Raw genomic sequence first — 22659 nt, forward strand, 5'->3', positions numbered from 1 at the left:
AAAACACAAGTGTTCACTAGCCAAATGAATAACATTGGTTCTCAGTTTACCTGTACAGAAAGCGAGGGGGGGGGGATTCCAAGTTTTGAAGGGGAGGGCAGTGATTTCAAGTTATGCCCTTGGTACAAGGCAAACTGTTGTTTTTTATAGCTTTTTAGTAATGAGGCTTTTTGGTCCAGCCCCTTAATCACTCCAAGAAGTTCTGGTTCACAATGAGCTGTAACTCCTTGTACCTGAGACAAAGGGAACAAGAAGATTGTTGCTTACCTGGGTTTTTTTTCCATCTCCCTCCATGTCCTTCCGGTCCACTCCTTTCTGCCGCTGTCAGCCTCGGTATAGTACTCGAACTACAGCGCATGCACAGCCCCGGCTGCATACCTCTCCGATCATGGTCCTGTAGCCGGGAGCGTTCTTTGCCAGCACAGTTAAAAGCCTTAACTACCTGTGCAGGAGCAGAATGCTCCCAGGAACAGAACCGTGATTGAGGCGGTGCTCAGCACGGAACAGCACATGTGCAGCAGCCCCTGGGAGTACAGACTTTAATTTGGCTGCAGCAGGTCATCGGATTGGACTGAGAGGACAACAAAGAGCTGAGGGATTACAGGGGGCTTGAAGATTGAAGAAGACCCAGGTAAGTAAAAAATAAAAATCCTATGGATCCTCTCATTTCAGCCAGGTTTACTTTAAAGTCAATTGGAATAAAAAAACAAAAAAACAAACACAAAATCAGCCAGATACTTACCTAAGGAGAGGGAAGACTCTGGGTCCTATAAAGCCTTCCCGCTCTTCTCTCTGTCCCTTTTCCAGCACTGGCTCCCGGAAGCACTATTCAACTAGTTTGGTCAAATACTGCTCTACTCCCCCGCTGCGTGGGAATTCTGAAGTCTTCAGGAGCCCGAGTACTTCTGAAGACGAACCGCTGCATACTGCGCACAAGCAAGCGATCTCTCACCTGCACTTGCGTGTGCGCAGTATGGAATCGCATGTCTTCAGGAGGACTTGGCTCTCGCAGCGGGGGATTCAAACGGGAGCCATCGCTTAACAGAGGAAACTGGGAGAGGAGCAGGAATGCGCTGTAGGAACCAGAGCCTTCCCTCTCCTTAGGTATCTGGCTGTTTTTGTTTTTTTTCTTGATTCCCATTGACTTTAAAGGAAATCTAAAGTGTAATTTAAAAAATTAGTTAAACTTAATTGAGGCTTCTTGCAGCTCCCAGGAGTCCTCCTATGTCCACAACGCCGGTCCAAGTCCCTCCCGCCAGCAGTGGCAACCCCAGCTAAGCTGGATGGCCGGCCACTCTGCTTCTGCTTGAATTGCTAACTGCGGGAATGCAATCAGAGTGGCCAGCTTTGCGGGGGGTTGCCCCTGCTGGCCGGAGGTACTTGGACCGGCGTTGTGGGCACAGGAGGACTCCAGGGGGCTACAAGAAACCCCAGATAAGTTCAACTCATTTTTTTATGCAGACTTAAAGGGAACCTAAACTGAGAAGGATGTGGATTTTTCCTTTTAAAATTATACCAGTTGCCTGACTCTCTTTAGCCACAGCCCTTGAACAAGCATGCAGATCAGGTGCTCTGACTGAAGTCAGACTGGATTAGCTGCATGCTTGTTTCAGGCCTAATTCAGCCACCACTGCTGCCAAAGAGATCAGCAGGACTGCCAGGCAACTGGTATTGTATAAGAGGAAACATCCATATCCCTCTCAGTTTAGGTCCTCTTTAAAGGAGTTATCAGGCAAATTAAAAAAAAATAAAAATAAAGCTTTACTCACCTGGGGCTTTCTCCAGCCCCTTGCAGCCGACTGTCCCACGCTGACCGCTCCGCTCTCCACCGCCGTCCCGGTCTCCGCGCACAGTGTAGAGGCCAACCCCGAGGTCATCCTTACTGCGCCTGTTTGAAGCTCCGCTGTCAATCATGGCCACATTGCCCGTGGCGTACTGTGCAGGCGCAGAACTACTCCACCTGCGCAGTATGCCATGGGCAACAATTTTGCCTGATAACTCCTTTCAAGGAGTTTTGCAGCTTTTGCAGCTATGCAATCAGTTAGATTAACCCTGGGGGATACCTGAGGTGAGCTAGCAGTATGCCCGACACAGTGTCAGACATACCGCTTAGGAGGTTAAATTGTTTTTGAACTATCAGTAGTGATCATGTGATTACCAGGGCTCAATGCAGTTCCCTCTAATTCAGGCAGGCAGAAGGAAGTGAGGAGAGGAGTGTCCCAATCAGGAGGGGGTGGGGCTGGCCTGCCACTCTACCACCCTCATGCAAGTGGCAATGGTGGAGGGTGGGTGAGAGCCTGAATAGCACAATGTTCTACTCCCTAGAGCATGCACATAAGATCCAGTGACACTATGAGATGTCATGTGAATGAAACTGTTACTATTAAGTATGTACTGTATATAGCACTGACATCTCCTGCAGCACTTTACAGAGTACATAGTCATGTCACTAACTGTCCTTAGAGGAGCTCACAATCTAATCCTACCAAGGCCTCCTTCAATGGCTCCTTCTCAAACCCTGCCCCCCTCTCAGCCGATGTCCCCCTGGGCTCTGTTCTGGGACCCCTTCTGTTCTCAATATACACTTCCTCAATTGTCAAACTCATCTTCTGCCTGGGCTTCAAATACCACCTTTATGCCGACGACTTCCAGATTTACCTCCATACCCCAGATCTCTCCTCCACCACCATGGACAAGGTCTCCTCATGCCTTTCAACTATTTCCTCCTGGATGTCAGCTAGGTTCCTGAAGCTTAACCTAGATCCTTCTACCCCATGCTGCTGCACCCCTCCCAGATTTCACAGCACAATCAATAACACAACCATTTATCTTACCTCCCAGGCCCATTGCCGGGGCATCGCCCTGGGTTTTGCCCTTCATCCCCCACATCCAAAACGTCACCAGAACCTACAATTTCCACCTCCTTAATATCTCCAAGATCCGCCCCTTTCTGACACGGGACAAGCTGCTCACCCATGCCCTCATCATCTCCCGCCTTGATTACTGCACCTCCCTTCTGTCTGGGCTCCCCTTGAAACGCATTGCCCCCTTCAATCAGTTATCTCAGTTATAATAAATAGAGAAGAGACAGAGAAGAGCCTAAAGAATAATGATGCCCTGACTGTGGTGCGGCTGCATGGGGCTATGGGCCCTAGAGGGCATGGAGCCTCTACCTGGCTCCCTATCCGATTCATGATACGTTTCAAGGTTCTATAAATCTGTACACAAAACCTGCCCTACCTACATCTCAGAGCTTGTTCACAGGTATACACACCAGGCCACCCCCCTCGGATCCCCTAACAACCTTCGCCTAACTGCCCTGTGCAGTTCCCACTGCCATGTGCGCCTGCAGGACTTTTCAAGAGCTGCCCCCACCTTCTGGAACTTCCCTCCACTGCCCATCAGGTTTGCACCCTCCTTCAACACTTTCAAGCAAGTCCTCCAAACCCACCTCTTCAAGATGGCCCACCCACCCCCTACCACACAACTCTGTATTGAATATTTATTCTTCAGCCCTACCTAGTGTATCCATCTCCCCTCCCCTTAGATTGTAAGCCTTTGGCAGGGTCCTCCCTTCCCTAGTGTATTCTACATGATCATGTGCTCCTTTCCTATGACTGCCTTGTACTTGTATTACTGGGCCTATCCAGGGGTGTTTCTAGCCACTTTGTCACTCCAGGCAAGAAAACCTATGGCGCCCCCCCCCCCCCGAAATCTCAGGGCCAGCCAGGGGAGAGGGGGGCATATAATATTAAGAGGGGGCACGCCATTCGCCACTCACTATGAGGGTCTGTCTCCCCTCTGCAGACTGTGTGCGCACACTCTGTGCACTGTGCAGCATGTATGTCTCCCTCCCTCTGACTCTGAGACTACCCAAACCCACACGCAGCAGGCATGATGCTATATGCCAGGGGTCTGCAACCTTTAAGAATTAAAGAGCCACTTGGGCCCATTTCCGAAAAGAGAAAAAAAACTGGGAGCCGCAAAACCATTATAAAACAGATATGACCCCCAATATGCACAAATCGTTAGCAGATATGACCCCAATATGCACAAATCGTTAGCAGATATGACCCCAATATGCACAAATCGTTAGCAGATATGTCCCCAATATGCACAAATCGTTAGCAGATATGTCCCCAATATGCACAAATCGTTAGCAGATATGACCCCAATATGCACAAATCGTTAGCAGATATGTCCCCAATATGCACAAATCGTTAGCAGATATGACCCCAATATGCACAAATCGTTAGCAGATATGACCCCAATATGCACAAATCGTTAGCAGATATGACCCCAATATGCACAAATCGTTAGCAGATATGACCCCAATATGCACAAATCGTTAGCAGATATGACCCCAATATGCACAAATCGTTAGCAGATATGACCCCAATATGCACAAATCGTTAGCAGATATGACCCCAATATGCACAATCCTACAGCAGAAATGACCCCAATATGCACAAATCCTTAAGCAGATCTGAAAAGAAAAACCCATTTACTCACCTAGTCAGAAGAACTCCTGTCACGATCTCCTCCTGTCACGATCTCCTCCTGTCACGATCTCCTCCTATCCCGACCTCCGGTCCCGACCTCCTTGTGGCGCGCAACTCCCTCGGCTCCTCTTCCTTCCTTCCCAGGGCCAGCCAGGGGGGCATAAAAAAATGATCAATAGCTGCGAGCAGCAGAGGCAGAGCAGAGGGCACTCACTGTGACTCTGTGAGCCGGTGTCGCCTCTCTCTGCATGTAGCAGCCAGCCGCCCTGGTGCGTCACTTCTTCTAGACTTCTACCCACGTGTGACAGCCAGGCGGGGGGCAGAGTTAGGGGCGGCGCCGAGTGTGTAAATAAATCAGCGTGCTGCGATCGCACGCTCAGCAATCAGCACAGTCTGAGAAGGAGAGGGGGCGGAGTTAGACCAGTAGGCGGCAGCCAGCACGCACTGTCTGCACAGCACATATAAACTAACGTGCGTGCAGGCTTGCAACTGCTCGGACTCGGAGGCTCTGAATGGAGAAGACTCGAGGAAGGGGGCGGACCAGTAGGCGGCGCCGGGCACAGGCTGAGCTGCCTGTCACAGCCGGCGCCGACCTGGCTGGCTGAATGCAGAAGGAAAAAAAATAAATAAATAAACACTGACGCACAGAGGAGCGCCCACTGCCACCAACTGCGCTATAGGCAAAAATTTATAGTTGCCTAATGGCACAGACGCCCCTGGGCCTATCTAACTAGCCCATAATGACATGATCATGTATCTTGTCCCCTGTTGGCCTTGCATAGCTTTGTCTTATGTTGTATAACCTCGTTAAGTTTGTCATCCTTTGCATCATTGTATTTATTGTCTAGCGCTGCGTAATATGCTGGCGCTTTACAGGGCCGGCCTTAGGTTTCACAGCGCCCTGAGCGAAACCTGATTTTTGTGCCCCCCATTCATCCTCTTCCCACGTGCATATACACACACGCACGCACGTATACACACACACAGGCCCATATGCAATTCACCTTTTCTCCTGAAATATCTCCTAGGACAGTGGTTCCCAACCTTTCTGACGTTGTGACACAAATGCTCAGATCTCTGTGACACGTCACATATGTTTAATAGAAAAAATACTATTAATAACCACAAATGGATGGAAAGAGTGCATTATCCTGAATACACTTAAAAATAAAGGCTAGAACCTTTCAGGAATATTAATAAAAACAATCAGTGGGACAGTTAGGCCCCTCCCCCTCCATTTAGAATTATAGCACAGCACCGACAGTTTGCACCATGCATTATAGCCGTAGTACCCCCCCCCCCCAAAAAAAAAAAGCACTCAGACTCAGTATAGGTAGGTAACCAGGTATAGGTGCCCCCAGTATAGGATCTCATGTGTAGGTGCCCTCAATATAGGTTGCCAAGCATAGGTGCCCCCAGTATAGGAAGTCAGTTGAAGGTCTCCATCCCCCCCATAGGTAGACAGGTCTGTAGGTGCCTCTAGTATAGGTAGCCAGGTGTTGGTGCTCTTGGTATAGGTAGCCAGCTATAGGTGCTCCCAGTATAGGTAGCCAGGTCTGTAGGTGCCTCCAGTATAGGTAGACAGGTGTTGGTTCCCTCAGTAAAGGTAGTCAGCAATAGGTGCCCTCAGTATAGGAAATCAGGTGTAGATGCCCTCAGTATAGGAAACCAGCTATAGGCGCCCCCTTTGAAGCCGGCGCCCTGAGCGACCACTCCGGTCGCTCAGGTCAAAGGCCGGCTATGGCACTTTATACATGCAACAAATAATAATAATAGTCATATTCTAATGCCCTACCATTGTGATATTGTGAGGTAGTTTCAGTCCATACAAAATAGGTTTGTTTTGTGACACAGCTTCTTTTCAGCAAACCAAATGATCAACAAAAGAGAATAGCTTAGTAGTTATAGTCACTATAGTCACAGCTCCGGTGGTCTTCTCTATGGGGAGGATCGGATCTGCGCATGACGTCATGTACGATCCTCCCCATAGAGAAGACCACCGGAGCTGTGCGGGGAGGCTTCGCTGGAGCCAGGCTGAGTAATGTATTAGCGGCTGGATCGTGGGAGATCGGGGGTGCCAGCCACCTATACTAGCTAGCCCGATCAGTGTATCTTTGTTGGATCAGACTATGTAAAGTCACCCCATAAATAAAGATTGTATAGGAGATTCCAGGGTTTTTGGCAGATTTGTTCCCCTACAACCCATACAGATTGGCAAAAATATATAATGTCTGAATACTTTTCTGCACCCCCCCCCCCCTAAAATATTTGGTCACATGGCCTGTTTCCACAAACACCTGATTACTTAAACTAACAACACAATTGTTGCCTCTTTGGTAGGATATAAAACGTAACTTTTAATAAATAAAGATATAAAAAACCCCCACCAAAATAACCCAACAGGCTAGGCTGCTGTCATGAGCGGACACGCTGTTTGACTCATGTTATTTTCTTTGTTTTAATAATATTGCACCTTAGCACCAATGCACTTTTGCACTTCACTTTGTTCCCTTGAAAAAGCTTCCGCTAGGAAGTGAAACATGTTGGGTTATTTTGGTGGGGGTTTTGTGTAATTTATTATTGACGATATGAACTGTAAGGGGGGGAAGTAATCTTTCCAGCGTTGCTTATTATAGACCCCTAGTTCATAAGTTATGAGTTTGTAATTAAGACAGCCAGCTCTGGGTGTATTTTATATCTTTATTTATTAAAAGTTACGTTTTATATCCTACCAAAGAGGCAACAATTGTGTTGTTACACATGGCCTGTTTGCCTGTTTCCAAAACTCCTTTCTTTAACCCTCTGGGTGATACAATTACATCGCCCAGGAGGGGGCACAGCACTTTTTTTTTTTTTTTAAATTATGTAGCTAGCCCAGGGCTCGCTACATGATAGCTGCTGAGCAGCGACATCCCCCCACCCCCTCTGATCGCCTCCGGCGCTCAGCGCAAGCAGGAGATCCTGTTGAGAACGGGATCTCCTGCTTGGCTTCCCCCGTCGCCATGGCGACGCTCGCAATGATGTCACCCACGTCATCGACGTCATGACGTCAGAGGGAATCCCGATCCACCCCTCAGCGCTGCCTGTCACTGATTGGCCAGACTGCGTAAGAGGTCTGGGGGGGGTTGCGCAGCACGGGGGGTAGCGGCGAGCGGCGGCGATCGGAAGTTACACGCAGCTAGCAAAGTGCTAGCTGCGTGTAACGAAAAAAAATTATGCATATCGGCCCACCAGGGCCTGAGAAATCCTCCTGCACGACATACCCCGTCCCCGAGCTCAACTCGGGATTATTGCCCAGGAGGTTAAAGACTTCCTCCCAGTGTTGTGGGCGTATCCCTTACACCTGCTGTTTGCATGTTCCAGGGTGGCTGAGGGAAGGTGACCTCAGCTCAGAGATCTGCAGATCAGTATGAATATGAAGTGAGCAGCATTAAGCCAAAACCCAAACCAACTGTGGAGCAGGTCAGCACTGAGTTCTTCTGTAAAAGAGTATACAGATTTCCACATCTACAGGGATGCAGAAAAGCCTCATAAAAAAGGCACCTTCCTCTGCTTTGATACAGTGAAAGACCCGCCTTCCACCATATCGGAGCAAATCAGCTTGAGAAGCAGGGCTGTGTGGCTCTCCTGATTGGCTGCTTGGCTCTCCCCAAAGGCTGTCTGTCAACGTTACCTCATGGAGAGAGCGAGTTATCAGCTGGTAAAAGCTGGTGAAAAATACTGAACACTTTCGCCCGGTTTACCGATTGCTGTAGCCTTTGTGAATTGCAACTTCTTGACATTTCTTGAGGCAATTACCGTACAAGTCTGTGATTTACCTCACTAGTCAGTAATTCTAATTTTATGTGCGGTAATAGGCAGGCCTGGTTTGCCCATGATGCCAAGTGAGGTGATTTCCCCAGGCGGCAGAAGTCTGGGGGCAGCACCAGGCAGAAACAGGAAGTGAAGAGAGTGCCTGGCCAACCTATCCTGGGGGCAAAAGTACCTAGCTACCAACACTGGGGGCACCTATAACTGGCTACCTACCAATACTGAGGGTGTTTTTTGAGGGTTCACCGTAGCTATAGCATGCGGTGCAAATTGTCGGGTGCTGTGCATTATCAAATGCGGTAATGCTTTGTGAATGCAGCCCTATGTGTCAGTATTTATAAGAAAGCAACATTTTGATACTTGTATTATTTACAGCTGCTAAGGCAACAATAAATGCATTATTTATACTCGGGACCAAACACATGTGTATAGTCTCGCTATTCTGATTTCCACATTTATGTCAGATTATTTCATTTGGTATTAGGTGAAGATAAGAGATTTACAGACGTTCACAAGAAATAAGGATTTGATGGTACGATTGTTCAGGACAGGAATCCAGGGATGTTTTCAGTGACAGAAATTCTTATGATAGGACTGTACCTGGAAATCACAGGTAACTTTCAAGCATTTGTGAGATAATCAGCCAATCACAGTTACTTCCCTGTGATGTCACCAGTGGGCAGATCTCTCTCCTCCCCTGATTCCATAGCTCCCAACTGTCCCTCTTTTGGAACTAGTGATGGGAATTCCGGCTCTTCTCAGAGAATCGGCTCTTCTGAATCGGCTCCCATTAAAGAGCCGGCTCTTACGGCTCTCAATCGGCTCTTCATTAAAAATCACTGGACACCACTCAGAATCTGAGTAAAAGCCCCGCCCCCGTCTCCATGACAACTCCAGACTGCTTCTCTGACTGGGGCAATCCCTCCTGCTACTGCTCTGCTCCGCCCCATACACTCCTACAAGCTGCAAGAGGAGGACTACATCTCCCAGCATGCCTCAGCGCCCTTTATTACAGAGCAAATCAGAGCTGTGTGGGGCGGCTGAGGCACCGGCTCTCCTCAAAGTGGGCATTGGCTCTTGTCGTTCGCAGCATTAGAGCCGGCTCGTTCGTGAACGACCCATCACTATTTGGAACCCAGTCCCTCTGTCCTTCTTTCTTCCTCATTTGTCCCTCTTTCTGAATTGATCTGTGTGAATATTTGTATTTCTCTACTGAAAAATGTGTTTAATTGGCTCTAAACTTTATTCCCATCCATTAAATTGATTTATTTCTAATTTTCAAATGTTAATATGGAGGAAAATGAATCAGGAGAGAAAGGACCAGTGTGATTTTAATTATAAAATAGTATATTTTTCATACAAAATATTTATGGTATGCGTGACTGAGGGTGTGTAGGGGGCGTGATTAGGGGTGTGTGGCCTAAGTGTCCTTTCTTATCCCAAAAAGTTGGGAGCTATGCTGATTCCCCCCAGATATCATTATAGAACCTTTCCATACCCATAACCCAGCATGGAGGGGCTCTGTGAAGGCAGCAGTGAAGGTGTGGAGGTGTCTGATCGGGTCACACAGGGCATAAAAGGAGATCTGCCCGGCCTCATAATCCAGACATATCCTGACTCTATTACTGGGGATCTTGTTAGGTAACCGGATCTCTTTACTGTCATGTCTCACTGAGTACTGATTATAATACCTGTACAAACACCAGGACTTGTTATTACATCCTATCAGTAACTGATCTCCTCTCCTGGCTATACTGGAGTAACACATCCCGACTCTCCATATATCTGATCTCCCAACATCCACTTCCCAGTAATGTCGCCCTGAGGAGAATCTCTGGCTGCTCAACACCTGAAAACACAGAAATCTCTCTGAAGTATGTGGGTGAATATGGCTTCTGGTTGTACTGACTGCAGTTTTCCTGTCAGCTGATATATGTAGATGATTACCAGCTGTGTTTACATCTAGTAATATGTCTGCATACACTGGCAGCCCTGATGTTTGCTGTACAGCCCCAATATTTGTCCCCCCAGCCTGGCGCTGTGTGTGTTGTGCGGTGGGGGTGAGTTGGGGGCGTGGCCTGGATAGCTGAGCAGTGATGGGAACATTTTCCTCTGTACTAGAATGTGGATAGGCCTGTGTGTCTGTATGATTCTGCGCTATTACCCCAGACATGATATCAGATAGTCCTGTGTGTAATGTGTGTGAGATGCCGGCCACATCCAGATCCCCTCCATCATGGAGCTGTTTATCATGTCTGTCCTCCGTGCCACACAAGTCACCTGTGTCTGATTCCTGTAAGACAGTCAGTGGATCAGTCATGTTACACAGCTCCTCAATGTGACGCATCTTCCTGGACAGCTCCTCCTTCTTTATCTCCAGCTGCTGAATGATGTCATTGTATGAATGTGACACCTGCTCTGCCTGTCTCATGATGTCACTCAGGACTCTCTTCTTCAGATCTTCAAGCCGTCTACTGAGGTCTCTAAACAGGACAGTGACTCTCTCTGTTTCACCATCTGCTTTTTCTTGTGCTTTCCTCCTGCGTTCCTCCAGACTCTGGACTCTTTTCTCAGCCTCCTCTGTCTCTGCCATCAGTTTCTGCAGAACATTTCTCAGTTTCATCTTCTTCTTCTCAGAGGCCTCATCCAGCATCTCCACCTGGTGTCCCCGATGTTCTCCAGCCAAACTACAGGACACACAGATACAGGCAGCATCCTCAGTGCAGTAATACTCCAGGATCTTCTTATGGACGGAGCATTTCCTGTTCTCCAGGGAAGTGTTGGGGTCACATAAGATGTGTTATGGTGCCTTGCTGTGGACTCTCAGGTGTTTACCACACAGGGAAACATCACAGTGCAGACAATATTTAACAGCCTTCACAGAAGAGTCCACACAGTTACTGCAATAGACTCCGGCCTCCCCCTGATCTGGCTGAGTAGACAGGAAACTCTCTGCTATCTTCTTCAGAGCAATGTTCCTTTGCAGTGTAGGCCGCTCCGTAAACTCCTCTCTACATTCAGGACAGGAATAACCTCCAGACTCCTCCTGTGTATCCAGCACACGCTCAATACAGCCCCGGCAGAAGTTGTGACCACATCTCAGGATTACAGGATCTGTATAAATGGTCAGACAGACGGGACACTCCAGCTCCTGGCTCAGATCAGCAGACGCCATCGCTGCAGGAGGGGCGGGGAAATGAAAGTGAAAGTTTGGTAATGCAGTAAAAAACAGTCGCTTAATTATTGCGCAAGATGGGGCAGAGCTATTGTGTCACAGTTATTTAAACAGCAATTTTAAATTAACCGTGCACAGCTACAGCTGCTTTTAATAAAATTAATTGTTAAAGGGAACCTAAACTGAGAGGGATATGGATGTTTCCTTTTACACAATACCAGTTGCCTGGCAGCCCTGCTGATCTCTTTGTCTGCAGTAGTGGCTGATTCACACACCTAAAAAAAACATGCAGCTAATCCAGTCTGGCTTCAGTCAGAGCACCTGATCTGATCTTAGAAGAGTGGGTAACATCTACCCTAACTGCAGCACTGTCACTGCCAGCCTGGTAAAGGCTTTTATGTCATGGGCACATTCCACAGAGAATAGTGTAGCCAGAAGAAGGTCCTGGGATTTAGCAGATACAACCTTGGGAGGCATGGGCGCTGGAATGGGGGTAGCAAACAGTGTAGACATAGGTTCAGGGGCTGTGGCTGAAAGTATTAGAGACACAGGATCAACAGGAGAGTCAGGCAACTGGTAATATTTTAAAAGGAAAAAGCCATATCCTTCTCAGTTTAGGTTCCCTTTAAAAGCTTTTGTACCCTGAGATTCTAGCAGAACCGTTCATCACAGGGGAGACTGGGGGTTTTCTCATTCAGCTATATACTGGTGGGGGAGCGGCTGTGTGTCCTGCATTGTATACTGGCGGTGGAGCGGCTGTGTGTCCTGCATTGGATACTGGTGAGGGAGCGGCTGTGTGTCCTGCATTGCATACTGGTGGGAGAGCAGCTTTGTGTCCTGCATTGTACACTGGTGGGGGAGCAGCTGTGTGTCCTGCATTGTATACTGGCAGGGGAATGTGTGTCCTGCATTGTATACTGGTGGGGGAACGGCTGTGTGTCCTGCATTGTATACTGGTGGGAGAGCAGCTTTGTGTCCTGCATTGTACACTGGTGGGGGAGTGGCTGTGTGTCCTGCATTGTATACTGGTGGGGGGGTGGCTGTGTGTCCTGCAATGTACACTGGTGGGGGAGCAGCTGTGTGTCCTGCATTGTATACTGGTGGGAGAGCGGCTGTGTGTCCTGCATTGTATACTGGTGGGGGCGCGGCTGTCTTTCCTGCATTATATACTGGTGGGGAAGTGGGCTGTGTGTCCTGCAATGTACACTTGTGGGGGAGCGGCTGTGTGTCCTGCATTGTTTACAGGCGGGGGAGTGGCTGTGTGTCCTGCATTGTATACTGGCGGGGGAGCGGCTATGTGTCCTGCATTGTATACTGGCGGGGGAGCGGCTGTGTGTCCTACATTGTATACTGGTGGGGGAGTGGCAGTGTGTCCTGCATTGTACACTGCTGGGTGAGCGGCTGTGTGTCCTGCATTGTATACTGGTCGGAGAGTGGCTGTGAGTCCTGCATTGTATACTGTTGGGGGAGTGGCTGTGTGTCCTGCATTGTACACTGGCGGGGGTGCGGCTGTGTGTCTTGCATTGTACACTGGCGGGGGTGCGGCTGTGTGTGCTGCATTGTAATCTGGTGGGGGTGCGGCTGTGTGTCCTGCATTGTTTACAGGTGGGGGAGTGGCTGTGTGTCCTGCATTGTTTACAGGCGGGGAGTGGCTGTGTGTCCTGCATTGTACACTGGCAGGGGAGCGGCTGTGTGTCCTGCATTGTACACTGGCGGGGGTGCGGCTGTGTGTCTTGCATTGTACACTGGCGGGGGTGCGGCTGTGTGTGCTGCATTGTATACTGGTGGGGGAGCGGCTGTGTGTCCTGCATTGTATTCTGGTGGGGGAGTGGCTGTGTGTCCTGCATTGTATACTGGTGGGGGAGTGGCAGTGTGTCCTGCATTGTACACTGCTGGGTGAGCGGCTGTGTGTCCTGCATTGTATACTGGTCAGAGAGCGGCTGTGAGTCCTGCATTGTATACTGTTGGGGGAGTGGCTGTGTGTCCTGCATTGTACACTGGCGGGGGTGCGGCTGTGTGTCTTGCATTGTACACTGGCGGGGGTGCGGCTGTGTGTGCTGCATTGTTTACAGGTGGGGGAGTGGCTGTGTGTCCTGCATTGTTTACAGGCGGGGAGTGGCTGTGTGTCCTGCATTGTACACTGGCAGGGGAGCGGCTGTGTGTCCTGCATTGTACACTGGCGGGGGTGCGGCTGTGTGTCTTGCATTGTACACTGGCGGGGGTGCGGCTGTGTGTGCTGCATTGTATACTGGTGGGGGAGCGGCTGTGTGTCCTGCATTGTATTCTGGTGGGGGAGTGGCTGTGTGTCCTGCATTGTATACTGGCGGGGGAGCGGCTGTGTGTCCTGCATTGTATACTGGCGGGGGAGCGGCTGTGTATCCTGCATTGTATACTGGTGGGGGAGTGGCAGTGTGTCCTGCATTGTACACTGCTGGGTGAGCGGCTGTGTGTCCTGCATTGTATACTGGTCAGAGAGCGGCTGTGAGTCCTGCATTGTATACTGTTGGGGGAGTGGCTGTATGTCCTGCATTGTACACTGGCGGGGGTGCGGCTGTGTGTCTTGCATTGTACACTGGCGGGGGTGCGGCTGTGTGTGCTGCATTGTATACTGGTGGGGGAGCGGCTGTGTGTCCTGCATTGTAATCTGGTGGGGGTGCGGCTGTGTGTCCTGCATTGTTTACAGGCGGGGGAGTGGCTGTGTGTCCTGCATTGTTTACAGGCTGGGAGTGGCTGTGTCCTGCATTGTACACTGGCAGGGGAGCGGCTGTGTGTCCTGCATTGTACACTGGCGGGGGTGCAGCTGTGTGTCTTGCATTGTACACTGGCGGGGGTGCGGCTGTGTGTGCTGCATTGTATACTGGTGGGGGAGCGGCTGTGTGTCCTGCATTGTATTCTGGTGGGGGAGTGGCTGTGTGTCCTGCATTGTGCACTGGTGGGGGAGAGGCTGTGTGTCCTGCATTGTATACTGGTGGGGAAGCGGCTGTGTGTCCTGCATTGTACACTGGTGGGGGATTGGCTGTGTGTCCTGCATTGTATACTGGTGGGAGAGCAGCTTTGTGTCCTGCATTGTACACTGGTGGGGGAGCAGCTGTGTGTCCTGCATTGTATACTGGTGGGAGAGCGGCTGTGTGTCCTGCATTGTATACTGGTGGGGGAGCAGCTGTGTGTCCTGCATTGTATACTGGTGGGGGAGTGGCTGTGTGTCCTGCATTGTATACTGGTGGGGAAGCGGCTGTGTGTCCTGCATTGTATACTGGCGGGGGAGCGGCTGTGTGTCCTGCATTGTATACTGGCGGGGGAGCGGCTGTGTGTTCTGCATTGTATACTGGCGGGGGAGCAGCTGTGTGTCCTGCATTGTATACTGGTGGGGGAGCGGCTGTGTGTCTTGCATTATATACTGGCAGGGGAGCGGCTGTGTGTCCTGCATTGTATACTGGTGGAGGAGTGGCTGTGTGTCCTGCATTGTATACTGGTGCGGGAGTGGCTGTGTGTCCTGCATTGTACACTGGTGGGTTGTATACTGGTGGGGGAGTGGCTGTGTGTCCTGCATTGTACACTGCTGGGTGAGCGGCTGTGTGTCCTGCATTGTATACTAGTGGGAGAGCGGCTGTGTGTCCTGCATTGTATACTGGTGGGGGAGTGGCTGTGTGTCCTGCATTGTACACTGGTGGGTGAGCAGCTGTGTGTCCTGCATTGTATACTGGTGGGGGAGCGGCTGTGTGTCCTGCATTGTATACTGGTGGGGGAGTGGCTGTGTGTCCTGCATTGTACACTGGCGAGGGGTGCGGCTGTGTGTCCTGCATTGTGTACAGATGGGGGAGCAGCTGTGTGTCCTGCATTGTATACAGACGGGGGAGCAGCTGTGTTTCCTGCATTGTACACTGGTCGGGGAGTGGCTGTGTGTCCTGCATTGTATTATGTGCAGAGAGATTGCCTAACAAACTGTGCATAGAGTCTAGACCAGCAACCCAGCAATGCCCACTGCGAGATGCGACTGGGATAATGAGGGTTGTGTGGCCTATCATTAGATGTAGGGTCAGCTCAAGGCAAAGACCCGGAGCTCTGCTGCTGTGTCAGGCTAATGGAGATCCCTGTGTGGGTAAACTAGCTGGTAGAGGCCTGCTCTATCTGCATCAGGCACAGCTAATACAGTGTCCACACTGATCGGAATTTTTTGGTGCATTATAAATCAATAATCAATAATAAGAATAATAATTGGTTGCGGCAAGTTACTGTCCTCTGTTTTTAGCTGTCACATTATCATAATGGATATGTCTGTCTACATTACATTTTGTTGTTGTTTATAAAGCTGTATTCTGGGCAGGGCCGGCCCGCTCATGAGGCGGGGTGAAACTTTTGCCTCAGGCGGCACATTTCTAGGGGCGGCATTCCGCCCGTCGGTGGGTGCGGGGAGCCGGCCGCCGAGCTGGAGGGGTAGCGGGCAGGACGGGGTTATTGGGCCTAGCGGCGGGGAGGAGGGTCGGACCCCCCCCCTCCCTCTCCTGGGTCCCCCGTCCTCCGCTCCCCTCCAGCCTTAAATAGATCAGAAGCGCTACTCGTAAGAGGCAGCGGGCGGGGAGGACTCACCTCTTCCTCGATCCAGCGTGCGCTCCACTGACGTCACTTCCTGCAACGCCACCCACTGTATTGTAAGTGGACGGCGTTGCAGGAAGTGACGTCAGTGGAGCGCACGCTGGATCGAGGAAGAGGTGAGTCCTCCCTGCCCGCTGCCTCTTACGAGTAGCGCTTCTGATCTATTTAAGGCTGGAGGGGAGCAGAGGACGGGGGACCCAGGCGAGGGAGGGGGGGAGTCCGACCCCCCTCCCTGCCGCTAGGCCCAATACCCCCGTCCTGCCCGCTACCCCACGGGGCGGGGGCGGCAGCAATAATTTTTACAAAATTTGCCTCAGGCGGCAAAAAGTCTAGGGCCGGCGCAGATTCTGGGAATAATGGAATTACATTTTATACAATGCATGCCTCCTGTTCAGCCACAAGCTGCCATTTGCTCATAAAAAAAAATTTATAATAATCAAAAAAATAAAAGATATATACCTTTTCTGTAGTGTTTAGGGCAGTAGTCATATGATTCTCTGCAACAAGCCTTGGACTGCCAGATAATCTCTGGGGCATTCTGGGGACTCAGTGGTCCAGGCCACACCCCTTCCATAAGCCACCACTGGTGAAAGGCATAGTTCCCCAACTTCAGACAGAATCCAATCACACATGACTGCTGCAGTCACATGACTTTTGGTCTAATTTGTTGCTACATGTACTCTATAACCATTTTTAAATTTGGATACAATGAACTGTTTTAAAAAGCTATGCTGAATCTCCCAGACTCCCAGACCAAGCTAAAAAAAAAAAATATACAAAAAATAAAATCTCCACTTACCTGGGGCTTCCTTCAGCCCTTGGCAGTCATTCTGTGCCCTCGCCGCAGCTCCGGAGGCTCCCGATGTCCTTTGCTGCAGAAACCGTCCTTGCCAGGTTGGCTTCCGGGTCGGCTTCTTCTGCACTCCACGGCGTGGATCACGTGGTCAGGCCGACGTCATCAGGATTGTAATGCGCAGTAGTAGCAGTAGTTCTGCACCTGTGCATTATAATCCTGATGACGTCGGCCTGACCACGTAACCCGTGCGGTGGAGCGCAGAAGAAGCCGACCCGGAACCCAACCTGGCGAGGTCGGCTTCTTCAGCGGGGATGACCGGGAGCCTCCGGAGCTGTGGCGAGGGCACAGAATGACTGCCAGGGGCTGAAGGAAGCCCCAGGTAAGTGGAGTTTGTTTTGTTTTTTTAGCTTGGACCTTCACTTTAAGCCTCATACACACAGCAAATTTAAGTCAGCTGAAGCACCAGATGACAGCGGGGCTATAGCAGTAATGTTACAGTTTTGCGCCCCACCAAGGGTGTAACAATAGCCGCTACAAGGTATGATGTCGCAGGGGGCCCTATTGGGGGAGAAGTTTTTTTTACTTGTGCTGAGAGAATGACAATTAAGGACACAGAGAGAAAAAGCTTTCTGCTCTCTGCACAATTGTTTTAATGACTTCATCTGCTCAGCCACTGATAAGATATCATACAAAGATTTGTAGACAGTCTCGATTCAGTGTGCAGGAGGCTCTTGTGTACAGCGCCCTGTCCCCAACCTCTCTACCCCTTCCCCAAGTGCTTTGTACTGTAGTGATGCTGGAGAAGTCTGCAGAGGCAGTTCTGCTCCATCAGAGGTGGACAAAGTGAGTGTAATAAGCTGAGGCAGTTGTTTGTTTTCTGTGTGTGCTTCTCTGTATGCATTCTCTGCACACCAGGGCGCTATCGTTGTTGCGTGATAATTTGCAATTGCGCATGATAATTTGCGGTGGCGCACAAACACGAAGATGCGAGCGAAAATGGCCGTGATATGAGTTATTATGGTTTAGTAAATCAAGCCCCATGTGGGTCTGTATGTGTGAAAACATGCACGTTTATCACAGAAGTTAATGTAATTGATAGAGAAAATGCCTTCACTGCTGTCTGTTTTTATCTGCATGGGGGTGTTCACTAGCCAAATGAATAACATTGGTTCTCAGATTACCTGTGCAGAAAGTGTGTGTGTGTGTGGGGGGGGGGGGGGGGCATCCAAAGTTTCACAGGGTGGCCCAGTGATTTCTTGTTACGCCCCTGTGCCCCGCGCTCGGGTAATTCGGGGATCCGTCTGCACTTGGGCAGAAGGCTGTGTGACATCATAGCCTAGGCGGTGACATCACTGGGAGGGCGGGCCTACATACCAACATACAGCAATATATATATAGGAAGTGTTTTCGATGCTGAAACCAGGAAAATGACCATAAAAGTGTCTTTCCTGAATAATTTACTACATTCTGCACTCCCACTCCTATTGCTTGGGATGAACTCTTTATGCCAATGGCCAAAACCTCTACTAACATTATCATTCAAGAGAGGAATTACAAGATAGTCTATGAATGGTACCAAACCCAGAAAATGTGATCCAAAATCTGCAGATCCCCATCTGTTCAGTGTTTTCATTGCTCAGACATCAACACTGACACAGCACACTGCTGGTGACATTGCCCCTTATTTGTGATGTTTAGGAAAACGGTACTATACTTCCCCATGTGACAGGTACACTTTGTATTAAAATTTAAAATGTACCTGTCAAAAGGGGAAGAAGAGGATTTATAGCTATGGCTTTTGAATAGTGTGAGCTCTCTCTTGTATGACAAGGTTTGCTTTATCTCCAAAACATTTCCCATGCTCAGCATGTATATAGGGCTTCTCAACAGTGTGAGATTTATCATGTATGACAAGGTTTGCTTTACCCCCGAAACATTTCCCATACTCAGCACATATATAGGGCTTCTCAACAGTGTGAGATTTATCATGTATGACAAGGTTTGCTTTACCCCCGAAACATTTCCCATACTCAGCACGTATATAGGGCTTCTCAACAGTGAGAGATCTATCATGTATGACAAGGTTTGCTTTATCTCCAAAGTATTTCCCATACTCAGCATGTATATAGGGCTTCGCAAAAGTGTGAGATCTATCATGTATGTCAAGGTTTGCTTTACCCCCAAAACATTTCCCACACTCAGCACATGGTTAGGGCTTCTCAATAGTGTGAGATTTCTCATGTATTACAAGGTTTGCACTAACTCTGAAACATTTCCCTCACTCAGCGCATAAATAGGGCTTCCCAATAGTGTGAGATCTCTCATGTGTGATGTGGTTTGCTTTACCTCCGAAATGTTTCCCACACTCAGCACATAAATAGAGCTTCCCAATATTATGAGATTATCATATATGAAAAGGTTTTCTCTACCTCTGAAACCTTTCCCACACTGAGCACATCATTAGGGCTTCCCAATAGTGTGAGATTGCTCATGTATGACAAGAGTTGCTTTACCACCAATGAATTTCCCACACTCAGCACATGGTTTGGGCTTCTCAGCAGAGATGGGCGCAGAGATGGGCGCAAATTCATGCCAAACATAGTCACGTGAGCGCCGAGTGGAACGCATCGTAGGAGGCGCCGAGGGACGAGAGAAAAAATGTCAGAGAGGTAAGCTTGACCCCCGCCCAGCCCGCACTGCATTACTGGGTGAGATCCGGATAGCACTATCCGGACTCACCCGAAGCCGAATTTGTGCCGGTCACAGGCACAAAGTCGGCTTCGGGTGAGTCCGGATAGTGCTAGTGCACACGGTTCCCGAGAAAACCACGCGTGCGCCATTCAAGTCAGAAACTGAAGTTTCTTTGCAAACCAACCAAAATGACATTTGTTGGTTTAAAATCCACTTTTTTCTCTCTTTCCTGGGCTGCCAGCAAGCCCTGGCAGTTTTGTGTGGAATTTGTCACCTAGCCTTGCTGAGGATTTATACAGCTCATCCATCAGAGAATAGGTGGACAGAAGCTAATAAAAAGCATTCTCATCCAGACTTGGTGTCTCCTCAGTTCCATACTTGAATAGAGCCAAACCCAGGGGGTCTCTCAGGATTACCTCAGCTGAGAGATAAGAAAAATCCATCTCCCAGCTGACCTACTGTGACCTAAGGAATCCCAATATCCATATTTCCTTCACATTTTCTTCATAATTCATAGCATAGCAAATCTCTATGCCCATCAAATGTGCACAGGTTGTGGGATTCCACAGGACACTGGTTCTGAGAGGTTTATGGACCAATCGGACTCCCAGATCTAGCGTAAGACTGTTTTAAAATAACCCTCTAATACCCCAGGGGTCTGATCCCCCAAGTTTGGTATCAAAGTTCTTGATAAATTCTGACAAACCTAAAAATGTTACTAGATTTAACATTACTTGTATGGTTTGCAGATTAGCACACCTATCATGATTCAGGTATATTCCTGTGTCTATGAGAGGGGCGGGCATATCCCCTGTCCAAAGAGGTGTGTGATCCATGCCCCCTAACCCCTCCTTGCTGGAGTGGGGGCTATAACTACAAAGAGCCCAGAAAGCTGTGGGTCCCAGGTCCAGCATCTGGAACCTTTGTCTATAACATCTGACAAGCCCGCAGGACACGGGCCAAAACCGCCATCTTGGACTTTACGCCAAAGACTTGCGATTGCCGCATGGACTACCAATAACGGTATTTGAACTGTATATTAAGACATTCTGTTTCTTTTCATCTCTACTCTCTATCAAACCAAACTGTTCTAAAGTTAGCTCTGTGTGTATGTAGTTTTAGAATAAAACTAATGATTTTTATCGTTCAGTCTTGTGCCTGTTCTGGTCATCTGATTGCTGCTATAACGAATCTGCCCTCTGAAGAGTCAGTCATACTACCGCATTGTTTTATGATTTCCTTATAAATTGTTGCTTTGCTAGCTAGGTTGTAAATAACCGTTTCTTCCTTCTAGGATCAGCTAGTATCTGATTTCTGTGTGAAATCAATAACTTCAGTTTTCTCAATTGGAGACAATCGAGATTGCATCATATATGGACCCAGTAACCTTTCTTTAACGTCGCATTGCTCACTGTCTTTAAGCCTTCGGAAGTGACTATTCCCCGAACGGTGACTGGAGCATGTTGAACGTGATTGGGCTGGCTACCGTATCATGATAGCGGGAGTCTCTTTCCTCCCTACTGAACTGGAAGAGTGGTGGCAGTGTATTTACCCGATTTTCAGAGCGAAATCGATATTTTTAGTTTACAGATTGTATATACAATTAGGATTGTACATGTATGGGCACCTCCAACCAATCTTAACCATTTACTACGCACACAGTGAATTTGCCTCCAGCAGTCTCTAGTGCATGAGGCCTGCATGGCAAAACAGTGGCCTAGTAATACGGGATTGGTGGATGTTTGTCCCATTACATATTGTCGGCAGTTGCGCGACCAATCTTTATTGTCAGTCTGTTCACCGTACTTCCTGCGTATGCTAACCGGAGCAGATTAGACGGGATTGGCAAGCTCTGTCGCCTTTTCTTTCTTTCCTCTGACGATCCAGCAACCGGCCTTTGTTGTCTGTCTGCACCCGTACTTCCTGCGTACGCTAATGGGAGTAGATCTCGACGGGATCGCGGGGCTGGATTGTCACAGTGCCCATCTCTGCTTCTCAGTAGTCTGAGATCTCATGTATGACAAGGTTTCCACTAACTCTGAAACATTTCCCACACTCAGCACATGGTTTGGGCTTCTCAGTAGTCTGAGATCTCACGTATGACAAGGTTTCCACTAACTCTGAAACATTACCCACACTCAGCACATCATTAGGGCTTCCCAATAGTGTGAGATCGCTCATGTATGACAAGAGTTGCTTTACCACCAATGAATTTCCCACACTCAGCACATGGTTTGGGCTTCTCAGTAGTCTGAGATATCATGTATGACAAGGTTTCCACTAACTCTGAAACATTTCCCACACTCAGCACATCATTAGGGCTTCCCAATAGTGTGAGATCGCTCATGTATGACAAGAGTTGCTTTACCACCAATGAATTTCCCACACTCAGCACATGGTTTGGGCTTCTCAGTAGTCTGAGATATCATGTATGACAAGGTTTCCACTAACTCTTCTCAATAGTGTGAGCTCGCTTATTTATGACAAGAGTTGCTTTAAGCTCTAGGACATGGCGGACAGGTGAGCGGTTAGGGAGGGACCCCTGTGGGAGGGATGCCTGCACGGGGCGGTCCTGCTAGCGACGCAATCTTGCGATGGCGTCCAACTGAAGCCTCCCACCTGAATGCTAATGGCTGCTAGATGTGGTATGGCAGGTAAAGGGTGTATGACAGTGCATCCTGATTGGCTGACGAGCACCTGCTGACCACTTTCAAATGTAGCTGGATGCATGTACTGCTGTGTTCTATTGCTTGTGTGTGTTGAATTTAGCATTCAGTATGGAGGCAGTGTTGGTGGGTTTTCTGGATGTGAGAGGTCCAGAGCCTGGGTGTGAGAGGTCCAGGCCCACCTGCACTCCCCTCCAGGTATCGCGTGTTGGCCTTGGGGCCCCGGCCAGTGAGAGAGGTCCGGGGCCCCTGGCCATCGTGTGAACCAATCGCGTGTTTTTAAACGATTATTGTATGGAGACTGGGGATGATCCATGAGATGCAAATATTTCCGAGTTTCTGCAGATTTATGTCCATTTTTATGGAAATATATGCAACTTGAAAATAGACCAATCCAGTCCCACCCAGGTTTAAATTGACTGGTCC

General features: G+C 49.1%; 1 pseudogene; it reads right to left on the reverse strand.

Annotated features, from left to right (window-relative positions):
- Positions 1 to 9625: 9625 nt before the first annotated feature.
- The window catches only part of LOC137545424 (E3 ubiquitin/ISG15 ligase TRIM25-like), a 55036-nt pseudogene continuing 42002 nt past the window's right edge, over positions 9626 to 22659 (reverse strand).

The sequence above is a fragment of the Hyperolius riggenbachi genome, chromosome 2 (assembly GCF_040937935.1).
Source record: "Hyperolius riggenbachi isolate aHypRig1 chromosome 2, aHypRig1.pri, whole genome shotgun sequence".
NCBI classification, from domain to species: Eukaryota; Metazoa; Chordata; class Amphibia; order Anura; family Hyperoliidae; genus Hyperolius; species Hyperolius riggenbachi.